Genomic DNA, 21488 nt, shown 5'->3' with positions numbered 1-21488 from the left:
ACCCTCCTCTCTCTCTCTCTCTCTCTCTCTCTCTCTCTCTCTCTCTCTCTCTCTCTCTCCATCAATCAATCAATTAATGAAGCATTAACCCTTTAATGAAAAGAGCAAGTTTCACTTCCCTTTGCTTCGTTTTTCATTTCAAACTTGTTTCTGAAGAACCGCTTTTCATCTTCTGAAAAGGAAAGCCTCCTCTTCAGTTGCCAGGGGTTCTTTTTGGGTGCTTCGAGACTTCCTTCCTCCTTCTTGTGGTTGTTATTCTTGTCAAGCAAACTTTGTTTCCTTCATTCTTCTTACTCTCTTCCTTGCTGTGTGTTTTATGAAAATGATGAAATTAAAACTGTGAAATGATGAAAATTTATGTAATCGTCCTTAGTACATTTGTTTTTGCTTCGTTGTTTGGTATTCTTTTGTTGCTTATTGTTTCGGAGATTTAGTAATCAGATTACTTTAGTTGGAGTACCACTGCTTAGCTCTTATTTTTTCCCCTTTTGAGGCATGGATAATTCATAGGATTCTTATTTGTGGATTTTGTGATAGTTTTAGGATAGAGAATCCTTTTTTATAGGAAAGAAAAAGAAAATTTTCTTTCGTGACATAGTAGTGGTGGTGCCCCTGTAGGTATTCCAAGATGCCGAGGAAAAAGGTGGTTGCCTCTCGAGAGCGTGTTGGGAAGTCGTCCTCTAGGCCAGCTCCACGTCCTCCGCAGCGTGCAGGTCAATTTGTTGACCCGTATTCATGGGTTTTCGAGGAAGTAAGATCCACTCCTTCTACTATCATCGAAGATGAGCTTGAAGCTATACGAGTGGCTGGAGTCATTTTTAATTATGATGTAGGGAATGTATACGTGCTTTCTATTCTCCATCGAGATGATCATGTTTGTCACTTTAATCATCATGCAAGCTCTCGACCCGATTGGCTATGGATGTATGAGACGTTGTTTACGCGTCTTGGAGTTCGCCTTCCATTTTCTAGCTTCCAACGAGATATTCTAGGCTATACTGGTTGTGCGCCATTGCAGCTGTACCCCAACACTTAGGCTATCATCTGAGGCTTCGAATTGTTGTGTTCGTTCTTAGGGCTGACCGCTTCTTATAGGGTATTTTTCTAATCTTTTACGTTAACTATGCCTTTTAGCTCCCAGGGTCGCAGATTTATCTCTTTCCAAGATATCCCAAATAGGAGGATCTTTACTCTCTTTTTGGAGTCTTATCATGGTTTTAAAGAGAAGTTTTTTACGATCGAGAGGGAAGAGGGAACCAAACCTTTTTTCATGACTTTAGAAGATGAAAAACGGTTAACTTATATTGAAATTTTCATGTGTCGTCGCCCAAGATTCAATTGCAAGGTGTCAACACTTCTGAGTTTGCAAGTATCCAAATGCTTTTGGAACTTTGGGGTGAAAACCCCATCTCTCTCTGGAATTTTTTGGCTGATGAGCATACTGCTTGGAATGCCATTGGTAAATGCTTTGTTGTGTATTTTTTTGCTTTACTGATCTATTATCTTTGCTACCTGTGGATCCGACGAGCTTGCTTTGTTTCCTTATAGTTAATATGGTTAGCGGCTTGGAGGCTATTATAACAATGAAGAGGAGGTTGACTTCTGATGCTAACATCGCTCCGAACCCAGGTAGTGGTGATCGGATTTTCTCCTCTGCTACATTGAGTAATATTCCCCTCCACCAAAAGTCACCTCCTGAGCTAGTCCCAAGGGTTCACGATGTTGAAGATGTTTCACCTCCTCCTTCTCCCACCAAGAAAAAACAAAGAAGAGGTAAGAGCCTGGTAGCCGAAATTTCCTCTCCAACTTCCTTTGGTTGTATTTTAGAAAAAGAGTTTCAGGCTCCTATCTTTTGACTAAAAAAAAAGTCGGGTTTGGCTAAACTTTCTCTGGAAGAAAATTTTCCTCGGGTTCACTGCTACGTACATTAGATATGCCGAGAAGGAGATAGCCATCTTCTGATCTGAGGTATTTGAGCAAGAAAAGGAACTAAAAGAGGAGAGATTGGAGGCTAAAACCCCAAGTAGATCTGTAAAAGTTCTTAAAGAAGAAAAATAGAGTTTGCAATCCAAAGTGAAGTCACATGAACATGCGAAGCTGACTTTTGATGCTAGGGAGGAGAAATATAAGAAACAAGTTTCCGAAAGGCCAAATAGACTGCTGTGGATGGAGCCTTTGACATTGAGAAGAATATGTTGGAACAAATCAAACTTATAGCCCCCGACTTGGACGTCTCCAAGGTTGGGGTCTTTAAAAAAGTGGTGGATGGAAAGATAGTTGATATAATATAATTTTCTTTTGTAGGATTTCCTAAGTGTAACTTATTAGTTGAACTTCCTTAGATGATATTTTACTTATGTTTGCCTTTCTTTAGTGACTTTAATATTTGTATTTTGTCACTTTGTGCTATTTGAATGCTTTGCCGTTTCCTCGGTTACAATTTGAGCATTTTTCTATTTATCGTTTTCTCGGTTACTATTTTAAGCGCTTCTCAATGTCTATTAGCTTTATACTAAGCTAATTTTTCGGACAAACTAAATAAAAAATTAAGATAAAAATTAAGTAGTTTTCAATAATTTGAGTCTATCATAAATTGTTTTCATACAACAAATTCATATTGATGCCTCATTAAAAATCTATATTGATATGAAAAGAGTGCCTCTTATTCTAGAAATACTTATAAGAAGATTTTTGAAAAATAACTTTCCCTAAGGGTAGTACCTCTTCATGTGAATTGCATTCCATGATCTCGGGACCTTGGTGCCATCCAAACTCTCCAACTTATAAGCCCCTTTTTCCAAATTTTTCTTGATTCTGTAAGGTTCCTTCCATGTTGGGGCTAACTTTTCCCGAGTTCTCGGTGCCCCAGCATCAGCTTATCTTAACACTAGGTCCCCAGCTTGAAAACTTCTAGGTTTTACCTTGGTGTTGTACTTTTTGGCAATACGTTGTTCCAACGCTTGTTCTACTAGGTTGGCTATAGATCTTACCTCGTCAATAAGATCCAGCTCAACATGATTCTCAGCATTACCGAGAAGGAGCCTTGGGCTGGGTTCGGCAATTTCGACAGGTATCACGGCTTCCTCCCCGTAGGTAAGTCGAAAAGGCATCTCACCTGTGGTGGATTGGGGAGTAGTGTGATAGGACCACAACACTGACCATAACTCGTCAGACCACAACCTTGAAAAGTTATCTAACTTTTTTTCAACCCTTTTAGGATTATTTTGTTCGCAGTTTCAACCTGTCCATTTGCCTTGGGAGGTGCTCTACCAAGACAAACACCTGTCAAATTCCCAAGCCATTAAAAAATTGTTGGAACTTAGTGTCTTCAAATTGAGCCCCATTGTCAGTCACAATTACCTCGGTATCATGAAAACAAGTTCCTGGGGTAGAGCTTGATGAAGGTTGCCATGGATTTGGCATTTTTGGCATTTTTTAACATATTCTATTGCATCCTTCATGATAGTGGGCCAGTAGTATCTGGCTTTTATGATTTTCTGAGCCAATGACTTGCCTTCCATGTGGTATCCACAACATCCTTCGTGTACCTCCTGCAACACATAATTAATTTGCTGAAGTTTTAGGCATTTAAGTAGGGGTTGTGAGATGCCCCTTTTATACAATTAGCCATTGATCATTGTGTATTTTGCTGATTTCAAACGAAGTTTCTTGGCCTTTTTGGGATTATTGGGAAGGATCTCGTGGTCTAAGTACATGCATATGGGATCTAACCAAGAGGGGTGGCGTCAGATGGTAACATCGTGACATCAAAAAGCCTACGGATGGCTCTGAGAGTACTTCCTAAATTAAACTCCTATTCCCATTACCTAGCTCAGTACTGGCTAACATCGACAGCACATCAGCTCGGGTATTTTGCTACTGAGGTACATGCTTAATACAATTTTTTTTTAATTTGGAATTTCATTTTGTACCTTCTTCAAATATAACTACAGCAATGGATCTCACGCTTGATATTCGCCATTAACTCGGGAGGTTATGATCTGGGAATCATTGTTGTTGAGTTTGGAAAACTTGAATCTAATTGAAATGATGATCAAATATTATTAAAATATAAATTAGGAAATTATTAATGTTTAAACAATTAAATTACCTCCAATTGTTTGGTTGATGTTTTTGTTAGTGTGTGATACAAGAGGATTTATACCGGTTCGAAATTCCACAAAATAATTTCGTTGTTAGTATAGTCCAAACCAATAGTCAATCCTCAAATCAAATTAAATTTGGTTGTCACAAAGAACAAACCCCAAATAAGAATTAACCGAAGTATTTAGACTCCGAGTCGTCTCACGAGGATAGCAATGAAGTGGTCAATTATTGGCTATGAGAAAGCAAGGGGGGTTTGATTAATAAGAGGGTGATAAACCCATATTTTATGATATATTTTGTGCTTAATCTGAGTGATTTATTCAATCCTTCACCCACTTATTCATATTATTTGCATGGTTTTACTTTCCCTTCCTTATTATGTGATGTAGGTGAAAAACATGTTTCCTATGCTTAAAAATAATTATTTTGATTACCCTTTATTTCTATTCGATGCCGTGATTAGTGTGTTGAGTAGTTTCAGATCTTCTAAGGCAGGAATGACTTAAAGGATGGAAAGGAAACATACAAAATTGGAAGGAAAGCACAAAACAGAGTTTTTGAAGAAACTGGCAGCCACGCGATCGCATGGGCGACGCGGCCCATGCCAGCGCGAAAAGGCATTGACGCGGCCACATGACTGACGCAACCGCGCGCCTCGAGCGAAACACATATGACGCGGTCGCATGACTGACGCGACCGCGTGACAAGAAAAACTCTGAATGACGCGACCGCGTGACCCACGCGGACGCGTGACAGAGGCCACGCACCAGAAATTGCAGAAAATGCTCATAGCGAATTCTGAAGCCCTTTTTGGCCCAAATCCAAGTCCAGAAGGCATAGACCAGAGGTTATGAAGTGGGAGAATGCATCCATTCAAAGAGAGTCTCCACTTTAGTTAGTTTTCATGATTTAGATTTTATTTAGAGAGAGGTTCTCCACTCTCTCTCCTCTTTTTAGGATTAGGATTTAGAATTAGGATTTTATTCGCTTTCAGGATTATCTCTTTATCAGGTTCAAATTCCCTTTTATTTACTTTTGCAATTTAATTTATGAATCCTTCCATGTTACAGATTACTCTTTTGAATTAATGTTATTTGAGGTATTTCAGTTTAATCTTGCTTTATTTTATTTACATTATTGTTATTCCCATCTGAAGACATTTTTATTCCAGTAGATTTACTTTTCTCCTTTTGGTCTTGGTTAAGAAATTAGTAACTCAGGAGTTATCAAACTCAAACATGATTGATAATTTTTATATTTGTTAATTAAATTGAACTTCAATAATCCCAATCTTTTCTTAGGAAATAAATAGGATTCGAAGATCAAACCAATTAATCCCTTAACCTTCCTTTATCTTAGTAAAGGTTAACAAAGTGGAATTAAGATACAATTTTCATCATCATTGATAAGGTAACTAGGATAGGACCTCCAATTTCTCATACCTTGCCAAAAATTTATTTACAGTCATTTATTTATTTTACTTGCCATTTAAATTACTTGTTCTTCATTTACTTTAATTGCTAATTAAACCATTCGTTCCTCATTCTCAAAACCCCAATTTACAACTTCCATAACCAATAATAAGAACATACTTCCTTGCAGTTCCTTGAGAAGACGACCCGAGGTTTGAATACTTCGGTTATCAATTTATTTAGGGGTTTGTTACTTGTGACAACCAAAACGTTTGTACGAAGGGATTTTTGTTGGTTTAGAGACTATATCTACAACGCGACTGTTTTTATAAAATTCTTTACTGGCAAAAATCTTAACGTCAAAGGGCAATAAAATAAATGGCAAGAAAAGTAAATCAAACAAGCAATTAAAAGAAGCAAGATAAGGGACTCTTGGCTAAGACTTAGGTAATTGAGATCATTATCCTTGTCACAATTCAAACATTGATAATTATGCAGAACCGAGCTCATTAGGTCTACTCACTAAAGCCTTAAGTACGTAATGTCCACTCCTAGGCTTGGAGTACGTCAAATGGCTAGATCAACATCAATCCATAAGTCCCAACCTAGCTACTAATTGACTTAGTAGTAGGCTAGAGTCAATGGTTATCAAATTGATCCCCAAGGGTTCTAAAATTACCAATTCAACAAAGCCCAAGGACTTAAGATCACCCAATCCCCTTAGTCTAGGCCAAGGGTCAAGAGAACTACTCAAAAACTATAGGAAGTATTATATCAAACACCTAATGTGCAATAAAAGTAAACATCACAAAATGCTAAAATTAAGGAGAACCATAACTATCATAAGCAAGAACTCAACAATAGCAAGCAAGATCAACATAAAAGAAACATAGAAACATGAAATTTGCATTAAAAAAAATTTTGACTCCACAATGTTCATCATCACAAAAGGAAGCAAAATGAGAAATTAACATTACAAGTAAGAAAATCAAGATGTAGAAGTGAGAAATTGTAAAAGAACCAAGATGAAAGCAAGGAATTAAACATGGATCCAAGATATTTTTACCTAATCCTAACCTAATTCTAGAGAGAAGAGGGAGCTTCTCTCTCTAGAAAACTAACTAAAGGCTCATGTTGACTAACTAATTGCTCCCCCTTTGCTTGGACTTTAATTCTGCATGAAATACACTCAGAAATAAGTTGGACTTGGGCCTGGGCGGCTCAAAAATCGCCCCCAGCATTTTGCCTTTAAGTGGGTCACGTGCTAGTATCGGCGCGTAAGCGCCATGTGTGCGTGCGCGTTGATTGGCTGTTTCTTCATCCGCGCGGACTCAGCATGTACGCGTGCGCGTCTCTATGAAAAATCACTTCTGCGCGTGCGCGACTTGTGCGCGTGCGCGCCCATTGATGCATTCCCAATCTTTTGTTTCTTCATGCATTCTCCACTTTGTATGCTTTTCTCCTCATTCCTTCTATCCAATACTTTCTTTATGAACCTGAAATCACTCAACGAACACATCAAGGCATCGAATAGAATTAAAGTGAATTAAAATCACCAATTTAAGGGCCTAAAAAGCATGTTTTTATACTTAAGCACAATTCAAGGGAGAATTACAAAACCATGCTATTTCATTGAATAAATGTGGGAAAAGGTGATAAAATCCCCTAAAATAAGCACAAGATAAACCACGAAATCGGGGTTTATCAGTGTGAAGGAAGAATAAATTAATTTCCTATTTGGCCAAAAAGCTAGAATAGCCCAATTTGATCAATAAATTAATTTAGCCTTGTGCAAAATTAAATCATCAAAGTAGCTGAACCTTAAGATTGAGACAAGCCCAAATCACAAGCCCATGGACTAATATTGGCAAAGAAAAGAAAAAGAAGGAAGTGGCCCAAGGACTTTAAGCATACTACGGTTACCTACTCCCATGGACTAATGGATTTCAAATTTTAACTCAATTAAGTTCATGCCTTGGTAACAGGAAGTTAAAATTCAATTTGATTAATTCAGATTGAAAGATCCATACATTACTCTATGCATTGGTAACTGGAAGTAAGAATTCAGTTGGGTTTAATTCTATTTATTGCTTCCAAAGTCTTTTCTCTCTTCTCTCTCCTTTCTATTTGCATTTGGTCATATCATTAGTCAGAAAAAAAGATGGAAGAAAGAAGAAGTTATCAGAAGAAAAAGAAAAAGTGACAGAGAAGCCTATGGAAGAAAGGATATGAAGAAGGAAGATCTGAAGTAAGGCATGGCAAGATTTTTGCCATTGAAGGCAAGATTTGAAGAAGTTGCTTAGTTGAACCGGTTTCAACCTTGGAAGCTTCCCCTTCTATATTAAGGGTGAACGGCCAAGGGTTGAGATCAAGGAGAGAAAGTGAAAGCACAGAGTTCTCATAGCTACCCAAGCTTCCAGAGTTCTTCTCTTTCAATGTTGTTCATTTTTTTTTCTTTTTCTCAGTATTGTCTGTCTGAGTCTCATGGTGAAAAAGGCAAACATAGTGAGGTTTGTAAGAAAAAGCCAGTGAGAGAAAAAAGGCAATGATCAATATTAGAGAAAAAGCCATAGATGTCTCAAAGTTTCTTTGTACATCTGTATGTTGTATTTCATGATCCTGTGGGAATTTTCTTGCAAGTTGGGTTTGCACTTTGCGGTTGAAAGCTTGGTTTGAGTCCAAGTCAAGTTCAGATTAGGGTTAAAATCTGGATTTGTCCCAGATAGGAATGGGTAGTTCTTAGGAAAGAATTGGTGTTTAAAATCTTGAAAAAGGGATAGCGAAATTCCATCATTATTGTGATGGAGACTGGATGTTGGCCATATTGCACCTAGTAGCTGAACTAGGATATATCTGGTGTTCATTCTTCTTTTCTACTCCTTTCTCTGTTTTTGTTCATCAGGAGACAAAAACAAAAATATCTCTCGACTCAGCACGGGAGAAAATAAAAGTGTCTCTCAACCCGTCATGAGACAAAAAGCTGAAATATCTCCTGAAGTTCTTTGAAAAATCAGAAATTAATATTCAGCAAAAAGGGGCTAAGATTCAACCCCCTTGTCTTAGCCACTGATTACCATCAATTGGTATCAGAGCTTGGTCTCAAACAGATCAAGCTTTGCAACTTGGAGAAAATATCCTGATGACAGTTAATAGTGGCTCAAATCTGGTGGCCTATACTCTGACAGAAGGGCAGTCAAGCAACAGACTCCCATTCCTCAATGGAAAAAACTACAGCTACTGGAAAGAAACAATGAAGATTTTTGTTCAGTCTGTAGATTACAGGCTTTGGAAGATAATCCTGGAAGGTCCACAATTTCTAACCACCACTGGAGCTAATGGAGTGGTTGTTCCCAAAGCTGAGGCCGATTGGAATGAAGATGACAGAAAGAAAATAGAGCTCAACGCTAAAGCTATCAACTTACTCAACTGTGCGGTCAGCTTCGAGGAATATTGATGGGTATCACGATGCACAACAGCAAAGGAAATCTGAGACAAGCTTCAAGTCATTCATGAAGGCACAACCCAACTCAAAAGATCCAGAATAGATATGCTGAACAGAGGCTACGAAATTTTCTCAATGAAGGAAGGAGAAACAATTGATGAAATCTTTGAAAGATTTAACATTATCATCACTGGCTTGGATGCTATGGGAATCAGATATCCAGAATCTGTGCTTGTGAGGAGAATATTGAGATGTCTCACTAAAGAGTGAAAAACCAAAGCTATAATAATAGCTGAGAGTAGTGGTATTGATGAGATGACCTATGATAATCTGAGAGAAAACTTACTTGCTATTGAAAACACTTATTTAAAGAGAAATATAAAAAAGAAAGAAGTTGCTCTCAAATCAGTCACTGAATCTCTAGATGATGAATCCAGTGATAATTTATCTGACGATGACTTTGTTTTATTTGCTAAGAAATTCAGAAAAATGGTGAAGCTGAAGGAACGGAACAAAGGAGGCAGTTCAAGAAAACCAAAGACGGACCTGAGGAAAGTGATCTGCTACAACTGTAAAAAAACTGGACACTTCAAGTTTGATTGTCCAAAAATGAAGAAGGAGGACAAACCGAAAAGAGAAAAGAGGAAAGGACTCATGCCATCATAGGAAGACCTGGAGAATGATTCGGATGAAGAAAAAGAAACTGAAACCAAGTCCCAAACTTGTCTCATGGCCGACATAGTAAATGAGGTAATATTTCCTAAACCATCAACTGAAGACCTTCATCTTATGATAGATCATCTCATTGAAAAAATCAGATGCTTCTTAGATGAAAACTATGATCTTGAATCTCAAGTTACCATTCTAAAAGTAGAAAATAGTTTTCTCAAAGATAAATTAAGAAAAACTAAAACTGTTGTTGATCTTATTGAAGAAAACAAGCGGTTGAAAGCTAAACTTAAGAGCTGTGAATATCATCATTCTGTGATTGCAAATCTAAATTATTTTGAGGAAAATGAGTGGCTGCATAAAGAGGTAAAAATACTTAAAGAAGACTTAGCCAGCTTTGCTCAAAGTTCTGAAAAGTTAAATCAACTCTTGGCTAGTCAAAAACCTCTTTATGATAAAATTGGTTTGGGTTTTTACAAATCTAAAAAATTTATTGAAAAACCTTCTTTTACCAACATGGCATCCTCTTCGGATGACATAAGGTTTCAAAACCCAACAAGCTTTAAAAAACAGCAACACAAAATTTTGTAGATTATGCAATCGGAATGGACATTTTCCCATTCAATGCTTCATAAGTGAAAGAATGATTGGTGACAAAGTTTACAAGATTGTTTGTAACTATAATAGTTTGGGGCAAAGAAGATGGTTTGACATCAAAGGATCCAAAAAGATTTGGATACCTAAGGTCACTTAAGCTTGTTTTGTAGGTTTGTCTAGCATCCAAGAGAAAAGACAACATGTGGTATATGGATAGTGGGTGCTCTAGGCATATGACCGGAAAGACAACATTCTTCATCAAGCTTGATGAGTATGATGGAGGCTTTGTTACTTTTGGTGACAATGGAAAAGAAAAAATAGTGGCCATAGGTAAAGTGGGTAAGAACTACTCTTCTTTTATTAATGATGTTTTGCTTGTTGACGGATTAAAGCACAATCTACTAAGCATTAGCCAATTGTGTGATCTTGGATATTTGGTTATTTTTAGAAACTTGGATTGCTTGGTTATTTGTGAAAAATCCGGTGATATTTTGTTTGAATAAAAAAGATGCAATAATGTGTATGGATTACCTCTAGAGGATTTAAAGGATAAAAAAGTAACTTGTTTTACTTCTCTTGAATCTGAAAAATGGCTTTGGCATAAGAAATTGGGATATGCAAGCATGTACCAAATTTCTAAGCTTGTTAAAAAGAATTTAGTTAGAGGAATTCTAAATATTAAATTTGATAAAGATATTACTTGTGATGCTTGTCAACTAGGCAAACAAGTAAGATCATCTTTTAAATCCAAAGATGGAATTTTTACTAAAAGATCATTGGAAATGTTACATATTGATATTTTTGGTCCTACTAGAACACAAAGTTTGGGAGGAAAACATTATGGTTTGGTAGTGGTGGATGATTACTTTAGATTTGGTTGGGTTCTTTTCTTAGCTCACAAAAATGATGTGTTCTATGCTTTTTCCTCTTTTTGCAAAAAGATCCAAAATGAAAAAGATTTAAAAATTGCCCACTTGAGAAGTGATCATGGAAAGGAGTTTGAAAATCAAGATTTTGAAAACTTTTGTGATGAACTTGGAATAGCACATAACTTTTCATGCCCAAGAACACCTCAACAAAATGAGGTTGTTGAAAGAAGGAATAGAAGCCTTCAAGAAATGACTAGGGCACCTTTGTGAAAATGATGTTCCAAAGTTTTTATGGGCTGAAGTTGTAAACACAGCTTGTTATATTTTAAATAGAACCATCATTAGAAAATGTTTAAAGAAAACTCCATATGAGCTTTGGAAAGGAACCCCACCTAATCTTAAGTATTTCCATGTCTTTGGATTCAAATGTTTTGTTCTTAACAATAAAGAAAATCTTGGAAAATTTGATCTAAAATCTTATGAAGGAATGTTTGTTGGATACTCCACCACTAGCAAAGCGTTTAGAGTTTACCTCAAAGAACATAGAACAATTGAGGAATCCATACATGTATCTTTTTGTGATTCTAAATCTATTCCAAGTGCTGTGTTTGATGATGATGCAGGTAATGAAACTGTTGTGAACCATCAAGCCAATCAAGAAAATCCCAAATCTGTCCCAGCTGTTGAATCTGTCTATCCAGAAACTTCTCTTCAGAATGGAGGAGACATTTCTGTTTTGTCTCCTGAACAAGCCATAGAATCCAGAACAGAGCTGCCAACTGAAACTAGTCAAAGAAAAACCATTCCTCAAAGGCCACGTGAATGAAAATTTTTTAAGGGTTACCCTCATAAATTCATCATTGGTGATCCTTCACAAGGCATAACCACTAGATCCTCAAGCAATAACTAAATGGAACCAAGCAATGCTGCCTTCTTGTCCCAATTGGAACCTATCAATGTGAAGCAAGCTCTTGAAGACCCCTCATGGGTTGAAACCATGAAAAAAGAGCTATCCCAATTTGAAAAGAATGAGGTTTGGACCCTTGTACCAAATTGGTAAAAAGGTAACCGGTACAAAATGGATATTCAAAAATAAATTGGGTGAGGATGGTAGTGTGGTATGTAACAAGGCTAGACTAGTGGCCCAAGGTTACGACCAAAAGGAAGGCATTGACTTTGACGAGTCATTTGCCCCGGTAGCTAGAATGGAAGCAATTTGGTTGCTTCTTGCCTATGCTGCCCATAAGGGTTTTAAAATGTTTCAAATGGATGTCAAATGTTCTTTTCTTAATGGCTTTATAGATAGGGAAGTATTTATGGCTCAACCCCCTGGTTTTGAAAGCAAAGAGTTTCCAAATCATGTTTTTAAACTCTCAAAGGCTCTTTATGGCCTTAGGCAAGCTCCAAGAGCTTGGTATGAAAGGCTAAGTGCCTTCTTGTTAGAAAACAATTTTCAAAGGGGTACCACCGATATTACTTTGTTTATAAAAGAGTCTAATGATGATATCTTGCTTGTTCAAGTTTATGTGGATGACATTGTGTTTGGTTCGGCCAATGAATCCTTGTGTGAAGAGTTTGGAAAACTTATGACTAGTGAGTTTGAAATGAGTTTGATGGGAGAATTAACTTTCTTTCTTGGTCTTCAAATCAAACAAACTCCTAGTGGTATTTTTATTCACCAAGGTAAATATGCCAAAGAGTTAATCAAGAAATTTGATCTTGAAAATTCCAAACTAATGGGAACTCCTATGCATCCAAACACTAAACTTGGCAAAGATGAAAATGGGAAAGATGTGGATGAAACAAAGTATAAAGGAATGATATGATCTCTCATGTATCTTACATCCTCTGGACCGGATATTGTTCAAAGTGTGGGTGTATGCTCTAGATTTCAATCTCACCCAAAGGAATCCCATCTTTCGGCCATTAAAAGAATCATTAGATAAATTAAAGGCACATGTGATCTTGGCTTGTGGTATCCAAAATCTAATGAATTTTGTGCAGTAGGATTTTGTGATGCATATTATGTGGGAGACCGAGTGAATAGGAGAAGCACTTCTGGAATGTGTTGCTTCCTTGGAAGCTCACTCAACATGTGGTCTAGCAAGAAATAAGCCACGGTTGCTTTATCCATGACTGAAGCCAAATATATCTCTGCGGCTGCTTGTTGCTCTCAACTTTTATGGCTTAAAACTCAATTGGAAGATTATAAATTGAAAATCAATAGTATACCTTTGTTTTGTGATAATATAAGTGCAATAAACATTTTAAAAAATCCTGTACTACTACACTCTAGAACAAAGCACATTGAAGTGAGATATCATTTTATTAGGGAACATGTGCAAAAGGGTACTATTGATATCCAATTTGTGAAATCCGAAGAGCAACTTGCTGACATTTTCACTAAACCTCTGTGTGAAGATAGATTTTGTTCATTGAGAAACAGTTTAGGGATAATGGATTTAAGTTCTATTGAATAATTGATTTGTTTTATGCTTTTGTTTGTTTTTGTCTCGTAGGCAGCAGGGAAACAAATTTGGGCAAGTGATGAACTCTTCAAAGGAAGACTTGTATAAAGCCCAGAAAATTTATGGATTAAAAATGAAGAGTTGTGTCCTATTGCCCAGCATGCTGTAACCACCTTTTGGGTCTATGTAAGACAAACTTTGTTCACATGATATGAGCTCATTATCTTTAAATCATAAAACTCTTTTAATCTTTGAAATTAATTTTTCAACATGCCATCACTTTACTCCATTTCAAGTCATGTCAGTTTTAATCTTTTGTCATTCTTCATGGCTTGTATTTTTAGTTTTAATGTTTTTAAAAATTCAAATTAATTTTTGAAAACCGTTTTCATTAATGATTTTGCTTTAAAAGAGAAGGTTTATTCCTAACATTAATGACAGTTCTTTTACTCCTAAAAAAGGGATCATATCAGAGAAGGTAGCTATTTGTGACACCCTTGTTCTTTATGTTGTTTTGAACTCCATTCCCATATCTTTAGCTTACTTTATGATTCGTCATATGCGGGACTGTGTGAAAAGTGATAAAAGGAATAACTTGCCATATGGTATATTTTTGACTTGCTTGATTGAGCATTTTAATGTTGATTTGAGTAATGAGCCTGTTGAGAATAAATTGTCCACAATCAAAGATGATGGTGTACCGCAACATGCTAAAGGTAAAGATGTTCTCTTGGAGTTTGCTACCATGTCCAAGCAAATGGTAAAATCCAGCAAAGAAGCTAGAAAGCTTGCATTGCAAAATGAAATGCTTAGCTTAAGTATCATGAAAGGGTAAACTTGCTCTTAAAGTATTTGGATTCCATTGATGAGGACATGGCTCATTCCGAGAAAGAAGATGATGTTCTAGAATCTGATGCTGAGTCTTCTGATGCCTAAGATTTGGTCCCTAATGTGTCTGCTGCTGAACACTTTTATTTTGTTATCTTTGAACTTATTTTCAGTTGAACTATTGACTGTAATTAATTACTTTGATACTATTTATGTTTTAAATATTATGGACTGCATTGCTTTTCTATATTTTGTTTGCAGGACGTCCCTCCTTGATGACAAAAGGGAGAGAAAAAGATTGAAAATAGGGCTGAATTAAAATTGAAATTGGGGCTGCTGGTTGCTTTGTTTTATTATTTTTGTATGTTCTGTTTTATTATTTTGCTCTGTTTGTGCTCTGTTTTGAATCTTTATTTTTGAGCACTCTGTATTAATGGATTAATATCAACTTGAGCCTTGATTATTTTGATGAATGTGTTTGCTCAAGTATAAACATTTTTCTTGATAAAATATAGCTCTGTTATTAAAGGTTCCATGTTTTGAAATTTTTATCGTTTTGGAACTTTTAGAGCATGCATACAAGTGTTGCTTCCTTGAATATTTTTTGGTAACTAGGCACACATTAAGGGGGAGAACATTGAACAAAAGAAAGGGGGAGAAAACGTAAAAATCTTCAAAGGGAAGTTTTCTAATCCTAATCCTTTCAATTCAGTTTTAATAATGTTTGTCATCAAGGGGGAGATTGTTGAGTTTGAAAAACTTGAATCTAATTGAAATGATGATCAAACATCATTAAAATATAAATTAGAAAATTATTAATGTTTAAACAATTAAATTACCTCCAATTGTTTGGTCGATATTTTTGTTAGTGTGCAGGAAGAATAAATTAATTTCCTATTGGGCCAAAAAGCTAGAACAGCCCAATTTGATCAATAAATTAATTTAGCCTTGTGCAAATTAAATCATCAAAGTAGCTGAACCTTAAGATTGAGACAAGCCCAAATCACAAGCCCATGGACTAATATTGACAAAGCAAAAGAAAAAGAAGGAAGTGGCCCAAGGACATTAAGCATGCTACGGTTACCTACTCCTATGGACTAATGGATTTCAAATTTTAACTCAATTAAGTTCATGCCTTGGTAACAGGAAGTTAAAATTTAATTTGATTAATTCACGTTGAAAGATCCATATGTTACTCTATGCATTGGTAACTGGAACTAAGAATTTAATTGGGTTTAATTCCATTTATTACTTCCAAAGTCTTTTCTCTCTTATCTCTCCTCTCTCTTTGCATTTGGTCATATCATTAGTCAGAAAAGAAGATGGAAGAAAGAAAAAGTTATCAGAAGAAAAAGAAAAAGTGACAGAGAAGCCTATGGAAGAAAGGCTATGAAGAAGGAAGATCTGAAGTAAGGCATGGCAAGATTTTTGCCGTTGAAGGCAGGATTTGAAGAAGAGCTTCAAGATCTTCGAAGTAAAAAATAGAAGCAATCCACCTCTGTCAGAGAAGAAGATCTCAGTTGCAAAAGCTCACTTCCATTTTTGTTCATCAAAGAAAGAAGGTAGCCACCGAGCTATACGTAGGAAGAAGAAAAAATGGAAAGCAAGGAGCTGTGTTGGGTCAGAAGATCATCAAGGGTCCGAACCCTTTCTTGGAGCCAAAGACAAGATCAAGGGTTCAGATTGAAGGAGTTTAATGAAAAGGGTTGAGAGAGGTACATGCATGTTGGTTTTTGGTTTTCCCTCTCTCTTCTCTTCGTCCGAACCGAAGCTATTTTTTGGTTGGAGAAGAAGTTGCTTGGTTGAACCGGTTTCAACCTTGGAAGCTTCCCCTTCTATATTAAGGGTGAACGGCCAAGGGTTGAGATCAAGGAGATAAAGTGAAAGCACAGAGTTCTCATAGCTACCCAAGCTTCCTTAGTTCTTCTCCTTCAATGTTGTTCATTTTTTTTCTTTTTTCTTAGTATTGTCTGTCTGAGTCTCATGGTGAAAAAGGCAAACATGGTGAGGTTTGTAAGAAAAAGCCAGTGAGAGAAAAAGGGCAGTGATCAATATTAGAGAAAAAGACATAGATGTCTCAGAGTTTCTTTGTACATCTGTATATTGTGTTTCATGATCCTGTGGGGATTCCCTTGGAAGTTGGATTAGCACTTTGCGATTGAAAGCTTGGTTTGAGTCCAAGTCAAGTTTAGATTAGGGTTAGAATCTGGATTTGTCCCAAATAGGAATGGGTAGTTCCTAGGGAAGAATTGGTGTTTGTAATCTTGAAAAAGAGATAGTGATATTCCATCATTATTGTGATGGAGACTGAATGTAGGCCACATTGCACCTAGTGACTGAACTAGGATATATCTGTTGTTCATTCTTCTTTTCTACTCCTTTCTCTGTTTTTGTTCATCAGGAGACAAAAACAAAAATATCTCTCGACTCGGCACGAGACAAAACAAAAGCGTCTCTCAACTCGTCACGAGACAAAAAGCAGAAATATCTCCTAAAGTTCTTTGAAAAATCAGAAATTAATATTCATCAAAAAGGGGCTAAGATTCAACCCCCCTTCTCTTAGCCATTGATTACCATCAACTGTATACAGTCAGCTCGGTTGCTTTGACTTCAGCTGTCAATACCAAACCTGCAATTAAAGCCTCATATTCAGCCTGATTGTTTGAGAGATCGAAAAATCGAACTTAATAGATGCTTCGATGACCACTTCTTCTCCCCGAGTTAAGATGATTCCCACACCCCCGTACTGTGTCTGGGATGTCCCATCAACATGTAGTTCCCAAATCGGTAGCTTGGAAGAAGAATAGGTCATCTCGGCCAGAAATCCACCATTTTGTGTGCTTTAATAGTTGATCGTGGCTCATATTTTATGTCAAACTGCGAAAACTCTATCGCCCAGCCCATCATTTGTCCTGCCAAATTCACCTTTTGCAGAACTTTTTTAATTAGCTGGGTCAGTTCGAATGATTATCATATGACTTTGGAAATACTGCCGTAAATGGTGTGCCAATATTAGTACTAAAAAAGCAAGTTTTTTTCAACTTGAGTATCTCAGTTCAAGACCCTGAAGGACCCTACTAATGAAATACACAGGTCGTTGTTGCTTATTGTCATCCTCAATCACTAAAGTTGAAGCCATAGATTTATCAGTGATAGATAAATATAGGTATAACGGTTTTTCAAGTTTTGGCTTTGCAAGGACAGAAGGAGAAGATAATAAAGTTTTGAAGTGCAAAAATGATTTTTCACACTCCTCCATCCACTCAAAAGTTACTCCCTTCTTCATTAATTTAAAGAAAGGTTTCACCTTTTCGGTCAAGGTTCCGAGAAACCTTGACAAGGCGGCTAACCGACCTATCAACCTTTGTATCTCTTTAAGGTTTTGAGGGCTTGACATATTCAATTTGGCTTTAATACCTCTTTGAGTCACCATAAATCCGAGAAAATTTCCTCTCCAAGCTCCAAACCACACTTTATCGGGTGTAACCTCATGTTATAAAGTCGAATGTTACTGAAGGTCTCTCGCAGATCAGCTATGAGGCCACGATCCGACTTGGTTTTTATCATCATCTCATCTATGTAGACCTTGATGTTCCTTCTGATCTTCTCCTTAAACACTTTAGCCATCAATCTTTGATAAGTGGCTCCTGTATTTTTTAAACCAAAAGGCATCTTAGTATAACAATAAATTTCTTTTGGGGTTATGAAAGTAGTCTTATTCTCATTAGGCCGATGCATCGAGATTTGGTTATATCTACTATATGTATCCAAGAAACTTCGAATCCAATAACCTGATGAAGAGTCAATCATGTTATCAATGTTGGGTAGAGAAAAACGGTCCTTTGGACAGGCTTTGTTCAAATTAGTGTAATCAACACACATCTGCCATTTTTCATTGGACTTTTTTACTATTACAACGTTGGATAACCAAGTTGAGTACGTAAGCTCTCTAATAAAGGCAGCGTACAGTCCTTGTACTTGTCTCTTGACCTCGTTAGACCGGTCTTGAAACGTCTTACGACGTCGCTGCAAAACTGGTTTGTATGAGAGATCAATAACAAGTTGGTGGGACATGAACGCAGAGTCAATCTCCGGCATATCGAAAGGTTCCCAAGCAAACAAATCGACATTACCTTTTAAAAACTCTTACAGTTCCGACTTCAAGGGATAAGGTAGGTCTTTGTTAACGAAAGTGTATTTTTCAGCTTCATACCCGATTTGGAATTTCTTCAGATTATCATCAAGTTCTGGCTTTCGTTTTTCTTTAACTCGGGAGTCCAAGTCAACCAGAAACACCCTTGTGGACTCCTTGGCCTTATCCCTCAAATTTAGACTCACAGTATTGCCTTTGATAGCAGCTACCCAATCTCCTCGAATCGTAGCTACACGACCTTCTACCGTTATGTACTTTATAACAAAGAACTTGGTAGAAATAAAGGCACAAAGATCATTGAATGTCTTTCGTCTAAGGATCACGTTATTAAATCGTCGAATCTTCAGAACTACAAACTGCCTGTATGACCCGAGCTTCCGATCCTTCTCCAATTGTGAACAAAAAGTCAATAGCTCCGTTAGGTTTAATGTAGTGATCTCTCAACCCCACTACTCTGGGTAGATGGGTTTGAGATGCTGATCATTAAGTCCCAAGGCATTGAATGCATTCCTAAACAACAAATTTAAGTCTACCCTAATATCTATCAATATTTTTCTTACAATCCCGTTTCCCAACCTAGCCGTGATTACTAGGGGCTCGTCATCCTCCATTTTCGTGTACTGTTAATCTTCGGCAGTGAATTGAACGGTTGGAAAACTTTGTATTTTTTCAGTATTTTGGAGCTAGTAGATTTGACATCCTTCTTGATTGCATTTTTGGTTTTTTCTAAACCGTTCCTCCCTACCCCCACATTCACTACCACTCTTGCAGTGGCATCTTGGTTTTCGCCAATTTTAGCACTTCTGGGGTTCCTTGCTTCTCGATCCTCGTCATCATTTGTCATCGAGGCGGCCTAATGTGTGGGACGATTTTCGAAAGTTTTCTATCCTGGATGGCCTACTCCAAAGCATCCTTTAAGTCTATGCAATCTTCCATCCTATGACCATAAGATTTGTGGTAATCACAGTATTGTGATTTGTTCAATGAAGTTTTTGGTCGTATCTATCTAGCTTTGGGTAATATACCCGATGTGATACTTGTTGATAAACTTCTGCTAGTGATGCCACTAATGGTGTATATGTGAAAATTTTTCCTACACGAGGAACTACTGCTCTTAAGGTATTCTGTCCCGAGTTTTCAGCCTTATTAGATAAGGGAAGTGGATTCTTTTGTTTTGTTGAGACCACTGTCAAACCATCCTCGTCCCTCATGTACTCCAGGGCAATTTGATGGATTTTCTCCATAGAATTTATGTCTTTTGTAGTAAGGTGTCTTCTAAAGTCTCCTTTAAGCAAGTCTGCTATAAGACAGAGACAAGCAACCTCAGAAGTTCGGGTATTGACTTCCAAAAGAACTTTGTTGAACCTATCTAAGTAATCCCAGATGCTCTCCTCGGTCCTCTGTTCTATGCCAAGCAAAGAGATTGGGTGCTTAGCTTAGGTTCTCCTAGTTGTGAAATGAGCAAGGAATTTGATTTTGATACCGTGAAATGAGGAGAGTCTGACGGCAGGTGTTAAACCAGGCCATTATAGGCCCTAAGAGTGTAACTGGAAAGGCTTTACATCTTATGGCATCTCCCACCCCTTCTAGGTTCATTCTAGCTTCGAAAGCATCTATGTGCTCCTGAGGATCAGACTTCCCTTCATACTTCAGATCCGTTGGTTTGTCGAAGTTCTTGGACAATCTGACTTGCAAAGCATGCGACATGAACGATGTTTGCCCCATAATCATGTGCTCTCGAGAACCGCTATGTCGCCTAGGGCTTGGACTCCTTTTTGGAGTTTGTTTCCTTTTGGATTGGGCGGACTGGGAATTAGATCTCCCTCGTCTATCACGATCGTCACATTCATCCCTATGACGATGAGATCTTCTACAAGTTTGCGGGTAACCGTCATCATGCTGATAACCTCGGGTCCTTTCCGAGGACACTCTTTTTCGACTATGCAACCAATCTCTAGCCGTACGATTGCGAGACCGGGACCTGCAGGACTGCAAGCATTCTTCTAGCCTATGTTCTAGCTCCTTCATCTTATTCTGCATTTCCTGCATCTTATGACACATCTCTTGCATTGCGTTGTCGTAATCCTGTAGTCCCAAGCCAACGATGTGGCGTTCTCCTGTGCCATTTTCAAACCCTGGAAAAACTTGGTGTTCGTCAGTAGAATTGAGATCAGTTTCATGACCATTCTTATGAAGTGTCTCTTTATGTGGAGTGTTTGGGTTAATGGTTAATTGGATCTTATATTCAGCCATGGTGGTAAGAAAATTTCGAAATCCCTACAGATGGTGCCAAATGTTCATACTTAAATTGGGTTACATATTTATGAGAATTCGAAATCCCGATATCGATTGTTTACAAACCAAGCCGGGAGGGCAACCTGCAATAAGACTCCAAATCTTAAGTCAGTTGAGTGCTTAGTAGATATATCCTTACCTGCCTTGAAGCCCCCATTTTATATATTTTATAGGTATTTGTTGAACATGTATTGCCTCAGGCTGAAGTTTGTATCGTTTGTTTTTTGTTTTCCTGATTTGGCATAACTTATGTTATGCATGTTTCTCGCATGATGTCATAAAACCCTCGAAACTAAGGTTTTTCAATAATTACTTTGGTTTGGATAAAGTTTATCATCACCACAACCTCCTAGGTATGGTCATGAGGATTTAGGAGACTCGAGAAAGGACTAATCATTTGCAGATCATTCATAATTGAGAAATTACATCGTGACAAGAAGATGCGGGAATCCGACCTTTCAGATTTTACATCTGCTACTGCTGGAGTGACAGCTGATGGCTGTTGGTTACGACTACCACCAAAAAACTCCAATTCAGTAACGCCTGATTTGGGGTAGACGAATTCTCGTTATTTATAATTATTCATAGTTGTTCAGAACACATATAATGTTATATTAATAGAAATAATTATTTTTTTTATTAACTGTA

Source organism: Arachis ipaensis, chromosome B07 (assembly GCF_000816755.2).
Source record: "Arachis ipaensis cultivar K30076 chromosome B07, Araip1.1, whole genome shotgun sequence".
Classification (NCBI taxonomy): domain Eukaryota; kingdom Viridiplantae; phylum Streptophyta; class Magnoliopsida; order Fabales; family Fabaceae; genus Arachis; species Arachis ipaensis.
Note: the sequence above shows the minus strand (reverse complement) of the source record.